Raw genomic sequence first — 22,356 nt, 5'->3', positions numbered from 1 at the left:
GGAAAATTTAGCATGGCCAGCCCACCTAACCTGCACATCTTTGGACTGTGGGAGGAAACCCATGCAGACACAGGGAGAATGTGCAAACTCCACACAGACAGTTGCCCCAGGGTGGAATTGAACCCAGGTTCCTGGTGCTGTGAGGCAGCAGTGCTAGCCACTGAGCCACCGTGCCACCTTTAAGATAGAGTATATTGGGAGATAAAAAATTATCACCTTTAATTGTAAGAATAGAAAATCTGATTTTTTTAAAAAGGTTAGAGACTAGTAAATGTTGGGGTTCAGGGGGATTTAGGTTGAGTCCTTGTACATGGAACACAGAAAGTTGACACACAGAATGCAGTGAGTGGGCCTTTATCACAATGTATTGAAGTGTAAGAATAGGGAAATCTTGCTGAAAATACATGAATATGTTTGAGACCTCAAGTGGAGGATTGTGTACCTTAGCTAAAGAAGGATATATTTGCCTTAGAGGGGCAGCGGCAAGGATTCACTTCATTAATGCGAAAGCAAATTACTGTCCATGCTGGAATCCTGGAATAAAAACTGGAAAAGTGCAGCCATTTAGGTAGCATCAACAAAGTGTAAAGCTGAGTTAATGTCTCAGATCTGTGACCTTCCAACAATCATAGAGTATTCAGATGCAGAGAGAGAAGATTGCAAATTTCTTCCAATGGGCTTCTCAAACAAACTGTACACCCTCCTTCATCCTGTACCAAGGGTGTACTATCAAAGGACAATTTTATGATGGGTTCACATCAGTAGAAATATACACGAATGGATGTGAAAGCCCGCCAGTGTCTTCAAAGCAGTTTTCCCTGATGGAAGTTGGCTGGTGATTCCTCACTCGAATCTTGTCATACATTTCCCAGCTCTGTTGGTCTGTCAATTTAACTCTGTGAGGGGTATACACGGGTACAGTTTTAACTTAGAATGCTGTGTGACCCTTTGATGACAACAACATCCAGAACTCAATATCTGTTTACTCTTCCTGTGTATAGTCCGAGAATGTAGCAAAAAAACACGTGAATTGTCAGGATTTGGACAGCAACATCTTTGAAAGGTTGTTTGAAGTAAAGTCAATATCCACCTTCAAAAAAAAATGCTCTTGAAGGACCATGTAGATACACTGGAGAGTTGGGCAGATAAATGGCAGATGGAGTTCAATCCGGGCAAATGCAAGGTGATGCATTTTGGAAGATCCAATTCACGAGCAAACTATACAGTAAATGGAAAGGTCCTGGGGAAAATTGATGTTGAGACAGATCTGGGTGTTCAGGTCCATTGTTTCCTGAAGGTGGCAACGCACGACAATTGATTGGTCAAGAAGGCATGTGGCATGCTTTCATTCATTGGACGGTGTATTGAGTATAAGAGTTGGCAGGTCATGTTGCAGTTGTGTAAGACTTTGGTTTGACCACATTTGGAGTACTGCGTACAGTTCTGGTCGCCACATTGCCAAAAGGATATGGATGCTTTGGAGAGGGTGCAGAGGAGGTTCACCAGGATGTTGCCTGGTATGGAGAGCGCTAGCTATAAAGAAAGGTTGAGTAGATTAGGATTATTTTCATTAGAAAGATGGAGATTGAGGGGGGACCTGATTGAGGTCTACAAAATCATGAGGGGTATAGACAAGGTGGATAGCAAGAAGCTTTTTCCCAGAGTGGGGGACTCAATTACTAGGGGCGATGAGTTCAAAGTGAGAGGAGGAAAGTTTAGATGAGATATGCGTGGAAACTTCTTTACACAGAGGGTGGTGGGTGCCTGGAATGCGTTGCCGGGGGAGGTGGTAGACGCAGACACGATAGTGTCCTTTAAGATGTATCTGGACAAGTACATGGATGGGCAGGGAGAAAAGGGATGCAGACGCTTAGAAAATAGATGACAGGTTTAGACTGAGGATGTCGATTGGTGCAGGTTTGGAGAGCCGAAGGACCTGTTCCTGTGCTGTAATTTTCTTTGTTCTTTGTTCTTGACCAAAGTTGAGGGCAAACAGGAAAGAGGAATAATTTGGGGTCAAGAGACCTGAAGGAAACTAACAGCCTTCCCCTGTTTTCTGGAGGCGAAACGTTAATTTGTTCCATTTTGTAGACACAGAGGGTACAAATTATGACATATCCTTCCCTGGGGTTGAATTGGATATGGGCAACTGGAAAACCTAGTGCTGTCACCTCATATCACTGTTGCCCACGGCTGGAGAGGCTGCATTCTTGGCGTCACCTCATGTACTCTCAGCAACCTCTGTGCTGAGCTGGGGACCAGTCCTATACTGCGGGCAGCCTTCTCTTCTCAAAGGCAGTCTGTCCCGATTAAAGGGAGACTGTACTGAATGGTATTTTACACAGTGACTGAAGGTGTCAAGCAACAGAAGGGGATAGAGAAGAACATGAAGGGATCATGATGACCACCATCTCCCGAAGCATGCACAGTCAGTGCCATCCAGAATCACTGAGAACATTGAGACTGAATAATGTAAGATTCGGGCTGATATGTGACATAGTCCTTTCCAGAAATAACAAGCCAGTGAGACCAGTATTGTTCATGCATCAGGGAGCTAGCAGTCAAAGGTATCTTTGGGGAAGTTGAACAGTTAGAAAGGGAAATAAAAACATGGACCATCGAAGGGCATCACCCTTGTCAGCTACCTGGAAAAAAAAACAGCAATTGCTGGAAAAGCTCAGCAGGTCTGGCAGCACCTGTGAAGAGAAATGCGAGTTAACACTTCAGGTTGAGTGAGCCTTCCTCAGAACTTTAGCATCCCTTACGCCTTATCTCAACTCCGGGCTTATCCACAGCTTGCCGTGTGGTACAATGAGTCATGTCTGACCATTGATATTTTGCTTCTGGCCCCAACCCCACTTTCTTCAACTGAAGCTTCTCTTTCTGGTTTCCTGCTCTCAGACACTGAAGAGCTACTCCTGCAGCCCCCACCCCCAACAAAGTCCACCTTAGCCAGCCTCAGGGAAAGCAACAGAACTACACAGCGAGGGTGAAGTAGTCTCCTTAACCAACCTGACATTGGCAGCCACCAGCTCTGATGCTGGCATCTGTCGGTAGCTTGGAAAATAAGACCGAACTGTGGCCTGGCCTGAATGGGCAGCCTCCAAGGTGGGCAAAAGTTGGTTCGTTTGCCAGCTCCCTGGAGTGTGTGATTGCAGACAGGTTCTGATGCAGAGTTCTGTGACAAACATGCAGTAAGACAGAAGAGAGGAGAATACTGATTGTCACACTGTTAAAGGGTAAAAGTAACCAGCCAAATACCACCAGGAGGACAGGGTCAGGGAAACCTCCCCAGTCATTGATCTAACTCCATTGTGTCTCGTGAGATGGAAACAGGGATAAGCAACCCTGACATTCTCAGTGCTGCCAAGCTGGAAGATCTATGGATACACTTAAAGTTGCAAAGACCATTTTGGAAGACAGTTCCCAAACTGCTTGCAACACACTATCCAGATGGGACTGGTGTAACATTGAGGAAGATTACTGAACTACATTCAGAGACTCCGAGCATCATCCTCTCTTCAATACAGAGTCGTCGAATTTTTACAGCAGGGAAAGAAGTCTTTTGATCCAGAATGGCCTCAAATCCTCCCTAAACCTCTAGCTCCTTACCTTAAAGCTCCCTCCACCACCCCAAGTTATTGACCCTTCTACTAGGGGGAAAGGTTTCTCCCTATCTACTCTGTTGATGCCTCTCAATACTTCATACACCTCAGTCAGATCCCTCCATTGACTTCCCTGCTCTAAGTAAGAGGACTCCAGCCTATTGAGTCTCTCTTCACAGCTGAACTGTTCCAGCCTGGGAAACATTCTGGTTAATCTCTACTGCACCCTTTCCAGTGCAATCCCATCCGTTCCATATTGTAATGACCAGAAGTGAACACATTATTCTAGCTGTGATAATAAAATGTGAGGCTGGATGAACACAGCAGGCCAAGCAGCATCTCAGGAGCACAAAAGCTGACATTTCGGGCCGAGACCCTTCATCAGAGAGGGGGATGGGGTGAGGTTTCTGGAATAAATAGGGAGAGAGGGTGAGGCAGACCGAAGATGGAGAGAAAAGAAGATAGGTGGAGAGGAGAGTATAGGTGGGGAGTTAGGGAGGGGATAGGTCAGTCCAGGGAAGACGGACAGGTCAAGGAGGTGGGATGAGGTTAGTAGGTAGGAGATGGAGGTGCGGCTTGGGGTGGGAGGAAGGGATGGGTGAGAGGAAGAACAGGTTAGGGAGGCAGAGACAGGCTGGACTGGTTTTGGGATGCAGTGGGTGGAGGGGAAGAGCTGGGCTGGTTGTGTGATGCAGTGGGGGGAGGGGACGAACTGGGCTGGTTTTGGGATGCGGTGGGGGAAGGGGAGGTTTTGAAGCTGGTGAAGTCCACATTGATACCATTGGGCTGCAGGGTTCCTAAGCGGAATATGAGTTGCTGTTCCTGCAACCTTCGGGTGGCATCATTGTGGCACTGCAGGAGGCCCATGATGGACATGTTGTCTCAGGAATGGGAGGGAGAGTGGAAATGGTTTGCGACTGAGAGGTGCAGTTGTTTATTGCGAACTGAGCAGAGGTGTTCTGCAAAGCGGTCCCCAAGCCTCCGCTTCGTTTCCCCAATGTACAGGAAGCCACACCGGGCACAATGGATACAGTGTACCACATTGGCAGATGTGCAGATGAACCTCTGCTTAATATGGAAAGTCATCTTGGGGCCTGGGATAGGGGTGAGGGAGGAGGTGTGGCATTTCCTGCGGTTGCAGGAGAAGGTGCCGGGTGTGGTGGGGTTGGGGGGCAGTGTGGAGCGAACAAGGGAGTCACGGAGAGAGTGGTCTCTCCAGAAAGCAGACAGGGGTGGGGATGGAAAAATGTCTTGGGTGGCGGTGTCGGATTGTAGATGGCGGAAGTGTCGGAGGATGATGCGTTGTATCCGGAGGTTGGTGGGGTGGTGTGTGAGAATGAGGGGGATCCTCTTTGGGTGGTTGTGGCGGGGGTGGGGTGTGAGGGATGTGTGGTGGGAAATGCGGGAGACGTGGTCAAGGGCGTTCTCGACCACTGTTGGTGGAAAGTTGCGGTCCTTGAAGAACTTGGACATCTGGGATGTGCGGGAGTGGAATGTCTCATCGTGGGAGCAGATGCGGCGGAGGCAGAGGAATTGGGAATAGGGGATAGAATTTTTGAAGGAGGGTGGGTGGGAGGAGGTGTATTCTAGGTAGCTGTGGTAGTCGGTGGGCTTGAAATGGACATCAGTTACAAGCTGGTTGCCTGAGATGGAGACTGAGAGGTCCAGGAAGGTGAGGGATGTGCTGGAGATGGCCCAGGTGAACTGAAGGTTGGGGTGGAAGGTGTTGGTGAAGTGGATGAACTGTTCAAGCTCCTCTGGGGAGCCGATACAGTCATCAATGTAACGGAGGAAGAGGTGGGGTTTGGGGCCTGTGTAGGCCCCAACAACTGCACCTCCCAGTCGCAAACCATTTCCACTCCCCCTCCCATTCTTTAGGTGACATGTCCATCATGGGCCTCCTGCAGTGCCACAATGGTGCCACCCGAAGGTTGCAGAAACAGCAACTCATATTCCGCTTAGGAACCCTGCAGCCCAATGGTATCAATGTGGACTTCACCAGCTTCAAAATCTCCCCTTCCCTCACCGCATCCCAAAACCAGCCCAGTTCGTCCCCTCCCCCCACTGCACCACACAACCAGCCCAGCTCTTCCCCTCCACCCACTGCATCCCAAAACCAGTCCAACCTGTCTCTGCCTCCCTAACCTGTTCTTCCTCTCACCCATCCCTTCATTCCACCCCAAGCCGCACCTCCATCTCCTACCCACTAACCTCATCCCACCTCCTTGACCTGTCCGTCTTCCCTGGACTGACCTATCCCCTCCCTCCCTCCACACCTCCCCACCTATACTCTCCTCTCCACCTATCTTCTTTTCTCTCCATCTTCGGTCCGCCTCCCCCTCTCTCCCTATTTATTCCAGAACCCTCACCCCATCCCCCTCTCTGAGGAAGGGTCGAAACGTCAGCTTTTGTGCTCCTGAGATGCTGCTTGGCCTGCTGTGTTCATCCAGCTCCACACTTTGGTATCTTGGATTCTCCAGCATCTGCAGTTCCCATTATCCCTTATTCTAGCTGTGGCCTATTTAAGGTCATATACAGCTTTGTCAAAACCTCCTTGCTGTTGCATTCAATGTCTGATAAAGGCAGGTATCTAAATGCTTTCTTGTCTCTCTGTTCAGCTTCCTTCAATGATTATGGATATGTAAAACTAAGGTTCCTCTGACCCTTTGTACTTCTGTGGGTCCTACTGTTCAACATGAGTTCCCTTGTATTACTAGTCCTCCCAAAACGTACCACCTCACACTTTTCAGTGTCAAATTCCATTTGACCAGTCCATCTACATCATCCTTAGATCTAAGGTTTTCCTTCTATCTACCAAACTAACAAATTCCAAGTCATCTGTACACCTGGTGGGTGGACATTATCCCAATCTCTGGATGGCAGCATGGCCCTTTGCTCCAGAGTGAAAGATGAGAGTCAATCCAAAATGCGATTGTGACCAAGAGTACCAGACAATGGAACCTATCTCACAATTAGCTGGTATCAGTTACAGGAGCCACATAATTTCTCCACTAAGCATGCTGGGATGCCAAATTTGACATCCCATTCCACGTTTATCCAACAAAACACAAATATTGGTAGTAACGTGCTGGATGCTTTGGCTGACAGCCTCACACTAATCAGGATGGAGGTATCCAGCTTCCCCTTATAAAGGCTGTCCTTTATAACCTATAACACCTCTATCTGGACCGGTCACTAACCCCTCTGGCCTCTGTGGAATCAAACTGCACAACTCTGGAAAATCAGGAAGCTGCCACAATGCTTCCAAAAACACTGTTCAGCAATTCCAGACACTTTGAAGCCTTTGGAAACTTTACAAATGCCACCTGCAATTTGAGTGTTTAGCCCCGAAAGGAACTCAAGCCCCAAGTCCACTCTGGGTAGCTCTGCACTTGTTGTTTGCCGAGCAATTGACAGGTTTTCTGTTACTTGGCTTACATGTCAGATCCTGGTGCCATGTCGACACATCAAAGCTGCATCGATTCAACAGTGCTTCCACTCTTACCGGGAATACACACCCAACTGCACCATTTTCTTGATCACATTGTAAGCTTAAAGTAACTGCAGGCACATGGCAAACCAGGAATTAAACTCTATCTGCCATTCCTCGGCCCACTGGTGCAGTTGTTCAGGATCCTCTTGTACTCTTAGATAATCTGCTTCACCAATTTTGGTGTCATTCACAAACGTACTAACCATGCCTCCTATATTCTGACCCAAATTGATTATATAGATGATGAATCATACTGGATCTAAAGCAGGGAAATTCATGCTTTAAGATTCTTAAAGAAACTCTTGGATGCTCAGGTGTGTTTAGAAAGGAGATCATGAGGTGTATGGTGGGAACTGAATTAGAGTAGTCAGTACAGGGAGTAAATCCAGTTGAAGCCAAATGTGTGTTCACTTCAAACTGCTATGAGTTACTTTTTCAAAGCAAGCTGTTTGGGTGCATCATGATGCATCCCTGTGACTGTCACATTCCCAGCTGGAGCTTGACCCCAGACCTACTGGCCTACACTAACACCAGTCCATTAATGTGGCTTCAGTCGTTTTTCTGAATTGAAGTGGGTGACATTTGCTACACAATTTGAAATGCAAGGCAGGGTCCTGTGGTCAGACAGTATAAAAATGCCCAGCACCTTCCTTTCCTTTTCTCATGAGTTTTATCAAATCTCTTTCCCCCTGCAAATTAAAGTCAACATCCTCCTTTTTGTCCCTCCCTAGCCTTTGGGGTTGGCATGTTATGATGCTGTCTTTTTCTGTGAGCCTCCTCCCCTCGTTCGTAAAAACATTTCAGTTATGTAATATTACGTTCCAAGATAATGAGCAGAGTTATCTCCAATAAGATCTGAAGACTCCTGCAAACACAAAGCGCTGGGGTGGAGCTTCCCCAATTCATAAATGCTCAGCACACAATCCTGACAACTAAATCTGTTCATACTGTTGTCACCTCCACTGTTGCTCCTCAACTTCCCCAACGAAGTCTCGATCTTTGGGTAAGAAGGATGGAAGGCTTTACTGATCAGCTTAACAAGGCTGCATCCAATGCATTCAATACAGCAGAAGACAAAGGTAATTAAACTACTCACAAGGACAAGTTTATCTTGAGCTTTATTTGAGCTATAGTTGAATTTTACATCAGGTTTGATCCCTTGTGCATGTTGAGTTGGCCAGTCTCACTTCAGTGTGAAAATTGTGTGGAACTGTTCCACCTGCATGGACAAACTATTGCGAAAATGGAGTGGAAGCAAAATGCTGCCTCTCAGTTACTGTGATTCCTTCAAGCGAAAAATGTGTGCGCTTTTACAGAAAGCCATTTTGCGTTGACAATCTGACTTCCATCAGGTCTTTATATATTTGTTTCACTCTATTGGTGTACACCGTACACAGTGTGTTATAGTGCAGGGATCGCTATACACAAACATGATTTAGCAGGCATATTGGTTACGCTAGAAACCAAAAATATATGAGACTATATGTCTTGAGTATTTCGCTAACAGTTGCATCAGGGAATATTACAAGTCAAAGGTGTGTAAAATTGACAATATTATTGATCAGTTTCAAGTATAAAGGTTTATTTTTATTCAAAGTATCCAAAAACCGAATTTTGTTTTACACTAATTGCCACTTTCCTATATAATTTGCATTATTCCATCCAAATTATTGCACTAAATTGTTGGGAATTATCTTTATATTATTAACAAGGCTGCATCCAATGCATTCAATACAGCAGAAGACAAAGGTAATTAAACTACTCACAAGGACAAGTTTATCTTGAGTTTTATTTGAGCTATAGTTGTATTTTACATCAGGTTTGATCCCTTGCGCAAGTTGAGTTGGCCAGTCTCACTTCAGTGTGAAAATTGTGTCAAATATAATATAATATTATTTAACTGTGTTAAAGTGTTGCATTGATGCATACAGAAGATAAGTGACTGCTGCGGTAATAATGTTCCTGTGGTGGATATTGGTGTAAAAATTAGGGAAGGAATTTGGAATTGAAAAATATTGATAGGTGCGGGATACAACAGAATTTTAGAGTGTTGATCAGAAGTGCTGTCATGTGAGACTTACAGAAAGGTTACTGTTACATTGAAAGTGTGAGAATATGATGTTATAGTTAGGTGTGTGACATATACCTGAGTGTCCGAAAGACAGGGATGTGGGGTCTATCGGAGTATTATAGTCGGGCTATGGGTTAAATAGAATATTATAGTCAGTGTATGTAATTTATCAGACCATTACAGTAAGCATGTGGGGTATATCAGAAAATTAGAGGGCTGTTTTAACTGACTGCGCAGGAATCTCATGAGATAGGGAAAAACAGCCCATTTTAAGCTTCACCCGACACTGCCTTCACTGAGGCAGGGCTGTTGAGTATATTGGAATGTCAGAGTGAAGGGTGTGGTCACATTGGACTGTTGGAGTGGAAGGTACAGGGGATATTGGAATGTAGAAAGTTAATTACTGGCAAATTCTTGAACAAATCATTGTGATATAGGATATAGCTCCTGGCTTTAAAAACAAAGCCAGTGAGCTAAAACTGCACTTTGGAATTAAGAGATTATTTATTTTGATGAGGAAACGATAAAGTATAGTTGAATCAAAAACCAAAAAAGACCCAAAAGTTATAACGGGGCGGGGGGTGTGGTGGATGTTGGGGTATATTGGAGGGAAGAGATGGGCGTATGTTGGAGGGGATGGAATGGGCGTATGTTGGAGGGGAGGCTGTGGGGGTATATTGGAGGGAGGTGAGGGTGTATAATGGAGGGTAGGGTCAGGGTGCATATTGGAGGAAAGGCTGTGGGGGTATATTGGAGGGGAGGCTGTGGGGTTATATTGGAGAGGAGGCTGTGGGGGTAAATTAGAGGGGATGGTGTGGGGGTATATTGGAGGGGAGGGTGTGGGGGTATATTGAAGGGGACTGTGTGGGATATATTGGAGGGGAGTGTGGGGGGGTATATTGGAGGGGAGGGTGTGGGCTATATTGGAGGGGTGTAAGTGGGGGTATATTGGAGGGGAGTGTGTGGGGGTATATTGGAGGGGAGTGTGTGGGGGTATATTGGAGGGCAGTGTGTGGGGTATATTGGCGAGGTGTAAGTGGTGGTATATTGGAGGGGAGTGTGTGGGGGTATATTGGAGGGGAGTGTGTGGGGTATATTGGCGAGGTGTAAGTGGTGGTATATTGGAGGGGAGTGTGTGGGGGTGTATTGGAGGGGAGTGTGTGGGGGTATATTGGAGGGGTATAAGTGGGGGTATATTGGAGGGGAGGTGAGGGTGTATACTGGAGGGTAGGGTCAGGGTGCATACTGGAGGGGAGGCTGTAGGGGTGTATTGGAGCGGATGGTTGGGGGCACATACTGGAGGGGAGCTTGTGCGGGTATATTGGAGGGGAGGGTTAGGGTATATATTGGAGGAAAGGGTGTGGGCGTATGTTGGAGGGTAGGGTCAGGGTGCATATTGGAGGAAAGGCTGTGGGGGTATATTGGAGGGGAGGCTGTGGGGGTATATTGGAGGGGAGTGTGTGGGGGTAAATTAGAGGGGATGGTGTGGGGGTATATTGGAGGGGAGTGTGCGGGGGTATATTGGAGGGGAGTGTGTGGGGTATATTGGAGGGGTGTAAGTGGGGGTATATTGGAGGGGAGTGTGTGGGTGTATATTGGAGGGGAGTGTGTGGGGGTCTATAGGAGGGGTGTGTGGGGGGGTATATTGGAGGGGAGTGTTTGGGGTATATTGGAGGGGTGTAAGTGGGGATATATTGGAGGGGAGTGTGTGGGGGTATATTGGAGGGGAGTGTGTGGGGGTATATTGGAGGGGAGTGTGTGGGTATATTGGAGGGGAGTGTGTGGGGGTATATTGGAGGGGAGAGTGTGGGGTATATTGGCGAGGTTTAAGTGGGGGTATATTGGAGGGGAGTGTGTGGGGGTATATTGGAGGGGAGTGTGTGGAGGTATATTGGCGAGGTTTAAGTGGGGGTATATTGGAGGGGAGTTTGTGGGGGTATATTGGAGGGGTGTAAGTGGGGGTATATTGGAGGGGAGTGTGTGGGGGTATATTGGAGGGGTGTAAGTGGGGGTATATTGGAGGGGAGTGTGTGGGGGTATATTGGAGGGGAGTGTGTTGGGGTATATTGGAGGGGTGTAAGTGGGGGGATATTGGAGGGGAGTGTGTGGGGGTATATTGGAGGGGTGTAAGTGGGGGTATATTGGAGGGGAGTGTGTGTGGGTATATTGGAGGGGAGTGTGTGGGGTATAGTGGAGGGGAGTGTGTGGGGGTATATTGGAGGGGAGTGTGTGGGTATATTGGAGGGGAGTGCGTGGGGGTATATTGGAGGGGAGCGTGTGGGGTATATTGGCAAGGTTTAAGTGGGGGTATATTGGAGGGGAGTGTGTGGGGGTATATTGGAGGGGAGTGTGTTGGGTATATTGGAGGGGAGTGTGTGGGGGTATATTGGAGGGGAGTGTGTGGGTGTATATTGGAGGGGAGTGTGTGGGGGTATATTGGAGGGGAGTGTGTGGGGGTATATTGGAGGGTGTAAGTGGGGGTATATTGGAGGGGAGTGTGTGGGGGTATATTGGAGGGCAGTGTGTGGGAGTATATTGGAGGGGAGTGTGTGGGCGTATATTGGAAGGGAGTGCGTGGGGGGATATTGGAGGGGGGTGTGTGGGGGTATATTGGAGGGGAGTGTGTGGGGGTATGTTGAAGGGGAGTGTGTGGGGGTATATTGGAAGGGAGTGTGTGGGGGTATAATGGAGGCGAGTGTGTGGGGGTATATTGGAGGGGAGTGTGCGGGGGTATATTGGAGTGCAGTGTGTGGGGGTATATTGGAGGGGAGTGTGTGGGGGTATATTTGAGGGGTGTAAGTGGGGCTATATTGGAGGGGATGGTGTGGGGGTAAAATGGAGGGGATGGTGTGGGGGTATATTGGAGGGGAGTGTGTGCGGTATATTGCAGGGGATGGTGTCGGGGTATATTGGAGGGGTGTGTGTGGGGGTATATTGGAGGGGAGTGTGTGGAGGTATATTGGAGGGGAGTGCGTGGGGGTATATTGGAGGGGAGTGTGTGGGGGTATATTGGAGGAGAGTGTGTGGAGATATATTGGAGGGGAGTGCGTGGGGGTATATTGGAGGGGAGTGTGTGGGGGTATATTGGAGGGGAGTGTGTGGAGGTATATTGGAGGGGAGTGTGTTGGGGTATATTGGAGGGGAGTGTGTGGGGGTATATTGCAGGGGAGTGTGTGGAGATATATTGGAGGGGAGTGCGTGGGGGTATATTGGAGGGGATTGTGTGGGGGTATATTGGAGGGGAGTGTGTGGGGGTATATTGGAGGGGAGTGTGTGGGGGTATATTGGAAGGGAGTGCGTGGGCTATATTGGAGGGGAGAGTTTGGGGGTATATTGGAGGGGAGTGTGTGGCGGTATTTTGGAGGGGATGGTGTGGGGGTATATTGGAATGTTGTGTGTGGGGGTATATTGGAGGGGAGTGTGCGGGGGTATCTTGGAGGGGAGTGTGTGGGGGTATATTGGAGGGGAGTGTGTGGGGGTATATTGGAGGGGACTGTGTTGGGATATATTGAAGGGGAGTGTGTGGGGGCATATTGGAGCGGTGTAAGTGGGGGTATATTGGAGGGGAGTGTGCGTTGGTATCTTGGAGAGGAGTGTGTGGGGATATATTGGAGGGGAGTGTTTGGGGGTATATTGGAGGGGAGTGTGTGGGGGTATATTGGAGGGGAGTGTGTGGGGATATATTGGAGGGGAGTGTTTGGGGGTATATTGGAGGGGAGTGTTTGGGGGTATATTGGAGGGGAGTGTGCGTGGGTATCTTTGAGGGAAGTGTGTGGGGATATATTGGAGGGGAGTGTTTGGGGGTATATTGGAGGGGAGTGTGTGGGGGTATATTGGAAGGGAGTGTGTGGGGGTATATTGGAGGGGAGTGTGTGTGTTCATATTGGAGGGGAGTGTGTGGGGGTGTATTGGAGGTGTGTAAGTGGGGGTATATTGGAGGGGAGTGTGTGGGGGTATATTGGAGGGGAGTGTGTGGGGCATATTGGAGGGGATGGTGTGGGGGCATATTGGAGGGGAGTGTGTGGGGTTATATTGGATGGGAGTGTGTGGGGGTATATTGGAAGGGATTGTGTGGGCGTATATTGGAGGCGAGTGTGTGGGGGTATAACGGAGGGGAGTCTGTGGGGGTATATTGGAGGGGAGTGTGTGGGGGTATATTGGAGGTGTGTATGTCGGGGTATATTGGAGGGCAGTGTGTGGGGGTATATTGGAGGTGTGTAAGTGGGGGTATATTGGAGGGGATGGTGTAGGGGTGTTTTGGAGGTGAGTGGGTGGGGGTATATTGGAGGGGATGGTGTGGGGTACATTGGAGGGGAGTGTTTGGGGGTATATTGGAGGGGAGTGAGTGGCGGTATTTTGGAGGGGATGGTGTGGGGGTATATTGGAATGTTGTGTGTGGGGGTATATTGGAGGGGAGTGTGTGGGGGTATATTGGAGGGGAGTGTGCGGGGGTATCTTGGAGGGGAGTGTGTGGGGGTATATTTGAGGGGAGTGTGTGGGGGTATATTGGAGGGGAGTGTGTTGGGATATATTGGAGGGGAGTGTGTGGGGGCATATTGGAGCGGTGTAAGTGGGGGTATATTGGAGGGGAGTGTGCGTGGGTATCTTGGAGGGGAGTGTGTTGGGATATATTGGAGGGGAGTGTGTGGGGGCATATTGGAGCGGTGTAAGTGGGGGTATATTGGAGGGGAGTGTGCGTGGGTATCTTGGAGGGGAGTGTGTGGGGATATATTGGAGGGGAGTGTTTGGGGGTATATTGGAGGGGAGTGTGTGGGGGTATATTGGAAGGGAGTGTGTGGGGGTATATTGGAGGGGAGTGTGTGTGTTCATATTGGAGGGGAGTGTGTGGGGGTGTATTGGAGGTGTGTAAGTGGGGGTATATTGGAGGGGAGTGTGTGGGCGTATATTGGAGGGGAGTGTGTGGGGGTATATTGGAGTGGAGTGTGTGGGGTATATTGGAGGGGATGGTGTGGGGGCATATTGGAGGGGAGTGTGCCGGGTTATATTGGATGGGAGTGTGTGGGGGTATATTGGAAGGGAGTGTGTGGGCGTATATTGGAGGGGAGTGTGTGGGGGTATAACGGAGGGGAGTCTGTGGGGGTATATTCGAGGAGAGTGTGTGGGGGTATATTGGAGGTGTGTATGTCGGGGTATATTGGAGGGCAGTGTGTGGGGGTATATTGGAGGTGTGTAAGTGGGGGTATATTGGAGGGGATGGTGTAGGGGTATTTTGGAGGGGAGTGTGTGGGGGTATATTGGAGGGGATGGTGTCGGGTACATTGGAGGGGAGTGTGAGGGGGTATATTGAAGGGGACTGTGTGGAGTATATTGGAGGGGAGAGTGTGGGGTATATTGGAGGGGAGTGTCTGGGGGTATATTGGAGGGGAGTGTGTGGCGTATATTGGAGGGGAGTGTGTGGGGGTATGTTGAAGGGAACTGTGTGGTGTGTATTGGTGGGGATTGTGTGGCGGTATACTGGAAGGGGAGTGTGTGGGGGTATATTGGAGGGGAGTGTGTTGGGTGTATTGGAGGGGTGTGCGTCGGGGTATATTGGAGGGGAGTGAGTGGGCGTATATTGGAGGGGATGGTGTGGGGGTATATTGGAGGGGAGCATGTGGGGGTATTTTGGAGGGGAGTGTGCAGGGGTATATTGGAGGGGAGTGTGTGGGGGTATATTGGAGGGGAGTGTGTGGGGGTATATTAGAGGGGATGGTGTGGGGGTATATTGGAAGGGATGGTGTGTGGGTATATTGGAGGGGATGGTGTGGGGGTATATTGGAGGGGAGTGTGTGGAGGTATATTGGAGGGGATGGTGTGGGGGTAAAATTGTGGGGATGGTTTGGGGGTATATTGGAGGGGAGTCTTCGGGGGCATATTGGAGGGGAGTGTGTGCGGTATATTGGAGGGGATGGTGTGGGGGTATATTGGAGGGGAGATTGTGGGGTATATTGGAGGGGAGTGTGTGGGAGTATATTGGAGGGGAGTGTGTGGGGTATATTGGAGGGGAGTGTGTGGGGGTATGATGGAGGGGAGTCTGTGGGGGTATATTGGAGGGGATGGTGTGGGGGTATATTGGAGGGGAGATTGTGGGGTATATTGGAGGGGAGTGTGTGGGAGTATATTGGAGGGGAGTGTGTGGGGTATATTGGAGGGGAGTGTGTGGGGGTATGATGGAGGGGAGTCTGTGGGGGTATATTGGAGGGGATGGTGTGGGGGTATATTGGAGGGGAGCGTGTGGGGGTATACTGGAGGGGATGGTGTGGGGGTAAATTGGAGGGGATGGTGTGGGGGTATAATGGAGGGGAGCGTGTGGGGTATATTGGAGGGGAGTGTGTGGGGGTATATTGGAGTGGAGTGTGTGGGGTATATTGGAGGGGTGTAAGTGGGGGTATATTGGAGGGGAGTGTGTGGGGGTATAATGGAGGGGAGTCTGTGGGGGTATATTGGAGGGGAGTGTGTGGGGGTATAATGGAGGGGAGTCTGTGGGGTTATATTGGAGGGGATTGTGTGGGGGTATAATTGAGGGTAGTGTGTGGCGTTATATTGGAGGGGAGTCTGTGGGGGTATATTGGAGGGGAGTGTGCGGGGGTATATTGGATTGGAGTGTGCGGGGGGTATATTGCAGGGTAGTGTGTGGCGTTATATTGGAGGGGAGTCTGTGGGGGTATATTGGAGGGGAATGTGTGGGTGTATATTGGAGGGGAGTGTGTGGGGGTATATTGGAGGGGAGTGTGCGGGGGTATATTGGAGGAGAGTGTGTGGGGGTATATTGGAGGTGAGTGTGTTGGGTATATTGGAGGGGAGTGTGTGGGGGTATATTGGAGGGGAGTGTGTGGGGGTATATTGGAGTGGTGTGTGTGGGGTTATATTGGAGGGGATTGTGTGAGGTTTTATTAGAGGCGAGTGTGTGGGTATATATTGGAGGGGATGGTGTTGGTGTATATTGGAGGGGATGGTGTGGGGGTATATTGGAGGCGAGTGTGTGGGGGTATATTGGAGGGGAGTGTGTGGGGGCATATTGGAAGGGAGTGTGTGGGGGTATATTGGAGGGGAGTGTGTGGGGGTATATTGGAGGGGAGTGTGCGGGGGTATCATGGAGGCGAGTGTGTGGGGTTATATTGGAGGGGATTGTGTGGGAGTTTATTAGAGGGGAGTGTGTGGGTATATATTGGAGGGGATGGTGTTGGTGTATATTCGAGGGGATGGTGTGGGGGTATATTGGAGGCGAGTGTGTGGGGGTATATTGGAGGGGAGTGTGTGGGGGCATATTGGAGGTGAGTGTGTTGGGCATATTGGAGGGGAGTGTGTGGGGGCATATTGGAGGTGAGTGTGTTGGGCATATTGGAGGGGAGTGTGTGGGGGTATATTGGAGGGGAGTGTGTGGGGGTATATTGGAGGGGAGTGTGTGGGGGTATATTGGAGGGGAGTGTGCAGGGGTATATTGGAGTGGTGTGTGTGGGGTTATATTGGAGGGGATTGTGTGAGGTTTTATTAGAGGGGAGTGTGTGGGTATATATTGGAGGGGATGGTGTTGGTGTATATTGGAGGGGATGGTGTGGGGGTATATTGGAGGCGAGTGTGTGGGGGTATATTGGAGGGGAGTGTGTGGGGGCATATTGGAAGGGAGTGTGTGGGGGTATATTGGAGGGGATGGTGTGGGGGTATATTGGAGGGGATGGTGTGGAGGTATATTGGAGGGGATGGTGTGTGGGTATATTGGAAGGGATGGTGTGGGGTTATAATGGAGGGGATGGTGTGGGGGTATATTGGAGGGGAGTGTGTGGGGGTAACTTGGAGGGGATGGTGTGAGGGTATATTGGAGGGGAGTGTGCGGGGGCATATTGGAGGGGAGTGTGTGGGGTATATTGGAGGGGATGGTGTCGGGGTATATTGGAGGGGATGATGTGTGGCTATATTGGAGGGGTGTGTGTCGGGGTATATTGGAGGGGATGATGTCGGGGTATATTGGAGGGGAGTGTGTGGGGGTATATTGGAGGGGTAACCTGCTCCCTTTCCCTGCCGTTGATGAATGTCATCTTCTTCTCTGCAGGGACAGCTGCAAACGATGCAAGTCAGAAAAGCGGAGGGCAAGTGCAGCAGATTGTGGAGAAAGGTACAGAATATCGAATCCAATTTCATCTGTCCGGTACTTTGTTTTTTGAAAATGAAGGAATACATCCTCATCAGTCCTGATCACGACTTACATGGCTTAGGGCCACAGATAGCAAGAAAACATACAATGCAGAGGGTGACATTCACCAAGGATCATTTTGATAATACCTTCCAATACCCTGACTATTTCCATCTGGAAGAACACGTGCAGCAGTCACAGGGAAACACGCTCCCTTCAAGCCACTCACCATCCTGAATTGGAAGTTTATCTCCATTCTTGCAGCGTCACAGGGTCGAAATCCTGGAATTCCCTCCCTCAGGGCATTGTGGGTGTAGACACATCAATAGAAAGCAGCTCACCATCAACTTTTCAATTGCAATTTGGGATGGCGGGTAATACCGATCCAGCCAGTGAAACCCTCATCCCCTGAATGAATAAAATGAAGTTGGTGTCCACCCATTGGGCGGCACGGTGGCTCAGTGGTTAGCACTGCAGCCTCACAGCACCAGGGACTTGGGTTCGATTCCAGCCTCGGGCGACTGTCTGTGTGGAGTTTGCACATTCTCCCGTGTCTGTGTGGGTTTCCTCCAGGTACTCCGGTTTCCTCCCACAATCCAAAGATGTGCAGGCTCGGTGGATTGGCCATGCTAAATTGCCCATAGTGTTCAGGGGTGTGTGGGTTATAGCGGGGGATTGGTCTGGGTGGGATGCTTCAAGGGGTGGTGTGGATTTGTTGGGCCAAAGGGCTTGTTTCCATACTACAGGGAATCCAATCATTCCCCATCTCTTGATCTGTAGGGTTCTTTTCAATCAACCTGTTTAGAGATGTTATTACACACCTTTAGAACAGGTGGGATTTGAGCCCAGGCTTTTTTGCCACTGTGCCACAAGATCAGTAACTATGTTGATTTAACACAAATCCAAAAACTTTTCAAATTCAGTGAGGATTATTGCCTTACCTACCCACTGAGTCTCCTCTCACCATCTGGGTGAAAGGTTTTCTGCCCAACTCCCCTCCATTCCATCTGCCAATTAGAATTGACATTCTGTTTATTAATCTCCTGAAGAAAATAAATCCTTCAAATCCATTCCATTCAAGCTCCCAAATAAATTTATGCCTTTAATTAAATATTCCCTTAGTCTTAATAAAAACCAAAAGAACTGTGGATGCTGTAAATCAAGGACAAAAACTTGGTTCTGAGGAATGGTCACCGGACCTGAAATGTTGACCCTGATTCTCTCTTCACAGATGCTGCCAGACCTGCTGAGCTTTACAGCAACTTCTGCTTTTATTCTCTCAGTCTTCGCTGTTCCAAAAAAAACACCAATTCTTGGAAAACGATTTGTAAATTTGCTCTAGACCATCTCAAATGCAATTACAGCTTTTCAATAAAACAATGGCCAGGTGGTCTAACTTGTTTTTTTTTCATAGTCCTAGCATAATTTCCCTGCTTTTACATTCTAAATCTCAGTAACAAAATAAAGTATCCCCAAAGTGATCTTCCCATAGCTGTGAAGGACGTGACCGATACATCCAAATCAATGAAAAACATATATTAATTCAGTTAAAGTAATTACTGGGAATAAAATGAACTGTATGCAACACCAGAAGTGGTGCCAAGAAGCTTAAAGACACCACTATGCAGAAAAGTGTAGTCGTTTTCAGGATTGTGCGGGTATCACTGTTGTAAAATAGCCAAACGCCTGCAAGATAATAAATCCAGATAAATGAATTGAACTCAAAGAATCAATAACAGAGACATAATAAGCTAAGTGATGATGAAGCAATTAAACAACTGCAGTGATAGGCTACAAGAGTTAGGGCAGACTATAGGGATCAAAAAAAGTTGGGTTCTCAAAAATATTTGAAAGAAATTATACAGGATTAGGAATGTATATTTTCCTTAAACTTAAACATTTAGCGTAAATTTAAAACAGAATAGTCCTGTTGTAACTATCTTTGTTTGACTATCTAGCAACCACTCAGAATTAAGGAATATAGCATTGAATATTTGCTTTTCTTAGAGTATTCACTAACCGTATATGTGAAGTGACTACCTTTGATCATTATTTATTCTATGGTATCAGTCATTCATACAATGTAATTTAGAATTATTATTACAATAAATAGTCTCTGTATAAAACTGTTGTAGCCTCACAATGAGGTTCTCACCAGCCCCATCTAGATAACAATGGTATAGAATTCTTAACCTAAGATTCCAGGTGCTAAAAAAAGTTTTTTTTTCTCTTTATTCATTCACGGGATGACAGCGTTGCTGGCTAGACTGCATTTATTGCCCATCCCTAATTACCCAGAGGGCAGTTAAGAGTCAACCACATTGCTGTAGGTCTGGAGTCACATGTCTCCAGACCAGGTAAGGATGGCAGTTTCCTTCCCTAAAGGACATTAGTGAACCAGGTGAGTTTTTCCAACAATCAACAAGAGATTCACGGTCATCATTGGACTCTTAATTTAGATATTTATGGAATTCAAATTCCAACATCTGCTGTGGTAGGATTCAAACCTAGGACCCAGAATGTTATCTGGGTCTCTAATTAACAGTCCAGCGAAAATACATCTGGGCCTGTAGAACATATCTGTCTTAGTTGCTTGGGATATATTTCGTTTAAGCTGGGCAATTTATAGCCTTTCAAAGATGTTAAACCTATATATTTTCTCTCATACTTTTGTCTTTCCTCGACAATATTATGGCTTTCCCATTTAATTTTTCACCCTCCTCCACCTAAACTAGTTTGCGTCATCCAAATCTGTGCCGTTAAATTCCAGAGGCGAGAATGTTTAGCTCCCAAAAGGGATGGGCATGGAATTCTGTGCCCCATCAGCATGCCAGTTCCCTGGCTTCTTGCCACCCCTGAGTTATTTTCCTTGCGGTAGGATTGGGAACAGCAGTGCTACCCCTACAATCGCTCAAATCCTTGACAAAGAGTAGGTTACTGATTCAACAAATTCAATGTCAACTCACGCCCGTTGTTGGAAGCCAACTGGAATTTCCTGGTGATTGAAAGAGATGCCTGGTGCTCAAAGCAGGCTTAGAGATCCTCTCCCCTCTGCTGGGCTCCTGCAGACCAGCACATTCTGTCTCTCACCTCCTCCAAAACCCAACTTGGTGGACTGGTAGCTTGGTGCCTCTCTATTTTAAGTTTCAGCTGGAGAGAGGATGCCTGCATCTTACCTTTGCGCTGTCCCAATCATGTGACCTGCAATGATGCACCCATTTGGCCAACTAATGGAAAATCCCAAGGGACTGACTTGTCTCCTTACTGCTAGCTTCTGAGGCCCATTTCAGCCTGACAACAGAGGTCCTGAATCCCCTGGGAACAATCACAAGGGTTGCAGGATGGCACAGTGGTTAGCACTGTTGCTTCACAGTGCCAGATACCTGGGTTTGATTCCACCCTTGGGTGACTGTCTGTGTGGAGTTTCCACATTCTCCCATGTCTATCTGGGTTTCCTCCAGGTGCTCTGGTCTCCTCCCGTAGTCAAAAGATGTGTAGGGTAGGTGGATTACCCAGGCTAACTTGCCCATGGTGTCCAGGGATGTGCAGGTTAGGTGGGTTAGTCATGGTTAAAACCCCATGTGGGATTACTGGGTTGGGGGGTTGGTAGGTGGGGGTTCTGAGTCTGGGTGGGACCTACTTTGGAGGATTGGTACATACTCAATAGGCTGAGTGGCCTCTTTCTGCACTGTCGGGACTCTACAAAAAGCTGTTTGGTGTATTCCTGGAAAAAGTGGTCGGGTATGAGATTAATTAAACAGTTTAAAGATCCCGAGCAAAGCAGGCTTCCCTTTTTCAAGATACGCCAACAGAATCACCATGGCCTAATTACTGTCGCCGAGCAGAAAATACTAAAACATTTCTCGAGCAGCTTCTCCCAGCTCCTGATGTCTGCCGTCCACCCACAAACCCCTAGCTATTGTCGTTCCCCATTTTTCAATATCCCAAGGCCGCACTGCAATGGGCAAGAAGCATTTGGAGGTGAACAAAGTCCCAAATAGTTGCACCGAGGCCTGGAAGTAAACTGAACCCAGTTTCTGAATCAGAAGGTCTTGCTGATGCCCATCCTGCTTCTTATTATGTCAATGAAAGTTGAGCTTGCAGGGTAATAGAGCTGTACAGTGTTGTGCCATGGACAACATTCTGTCTTGTGTCAAACTGGTTTACTTTACTTTTGGTCTGTTTTTGTTCTTTCAGCTATCGATCAGGGTGCAGAAGTTTTGAAGAAAAAAGGGGTTGAGTTGATTAATTCCAACGCTGGTAACTTACCAAGTTTCTCAAAATGATCAGCAACATGGAGCAAGTGTAAATTGTCACTGTTAAACTGCATCTCTGGTATTTGTAAAAGAAAATTAGTCCATTTAACTGAATAAAACATATTGATAAAATCATTCCACTCTACTCAGCTTCAAATAATGTTTATGTTGAGCTCTGCTAAAATAATTTATCTTGATTTTTATTTGGCTAGTTTATTTAGTCATTTTGATGATCCCTTTTAACTATTCCACCAATGTGGAAGTAAGTGAATGTGTATGCGGGTCTGAATGCGTACAGATACATATATATACTTGTGTGTATGTGTTTGCACAAGTGTGTCAGTGTTGAGAGAACGTGTGTGTGTGTGTGTGTGTGTGTGTGTGTGTGTGAGAGAGAGAGAGCGCGCGCGCGAGAGAGAGGGGGAGAGAGTGAGTGAGTATAAGCACACACACATGTGTATGCTTGTACGTATGTGTGTGTGTCAGCGAAATAGCTTCCTCAGTCTCCCACACTTTGATCTCAGATTCCAGTCAACTGACAGCAGTTGGCAAGCAGCTCTGATTTAATTGCAAAGGGTGTGCAAGGGGAGAGGAGGACTGGAAAAGTTATTAGAACAGTCTCGCTGTCAAGGTGCTACTAACAGAGATAATGGGAACTGCAGATGCTGGAGAATCCAAGATAATAAAATGTGAGGCTGGATGAACACAGCAGGCCAAGCAGCATCTCAGGAGCACAAAAGATGACGTTTCGGGCCTAGACCCTTCATCAGAGAGGGGGATGGGGTGAGGGTTCTGGAATA

At 47.9% G+C, this 22,356-nt stretch overlaps 1 long non-coding RNA gene across 1 annotated transcript; it reads left to right on the top strand.

Annotated features, from left to right (window-relative positions):
• The first annotated feature begins 8,010 nt into the window (after positions 1-8,010).
• LOC125467644 (uncharacterized) lies at positions 8,011-21,701 on the top strand. The gene is made up of 3 exons (XR_009443016.1): positions 8,011-8,177; positions 17,220-17,282; positions 21,498-21,701. It is a non-coding gene; the product is annotated as an uncharacterized LOC125467644 (long non-coding RNA).
• The last annotated feature ends 655 nt before the right edge of the window (positions 21,702-22,356 follow it).

The sequence above is a fragment of the Stegostoma tigrinum genome, chromosome 37 (assembly GCF_030684315.1).
Source record: "Stegostoma tigrinum isolate sSteTig4 chromosome 37, sSteTig4.hap1, whole genome shotgun sequence".
Lineage (NCBI taxonomy): Eukaryota > Metazoa > Chordata > Chondrichthyes > Orectolobiformes > Stegostomatidae > Stegostoma > Stegostoma tigrinum.
Note: the sequence above shows the minus strand (reverse complement) of the source record. Positions and strands in the feature narration are given on the sequence as shown.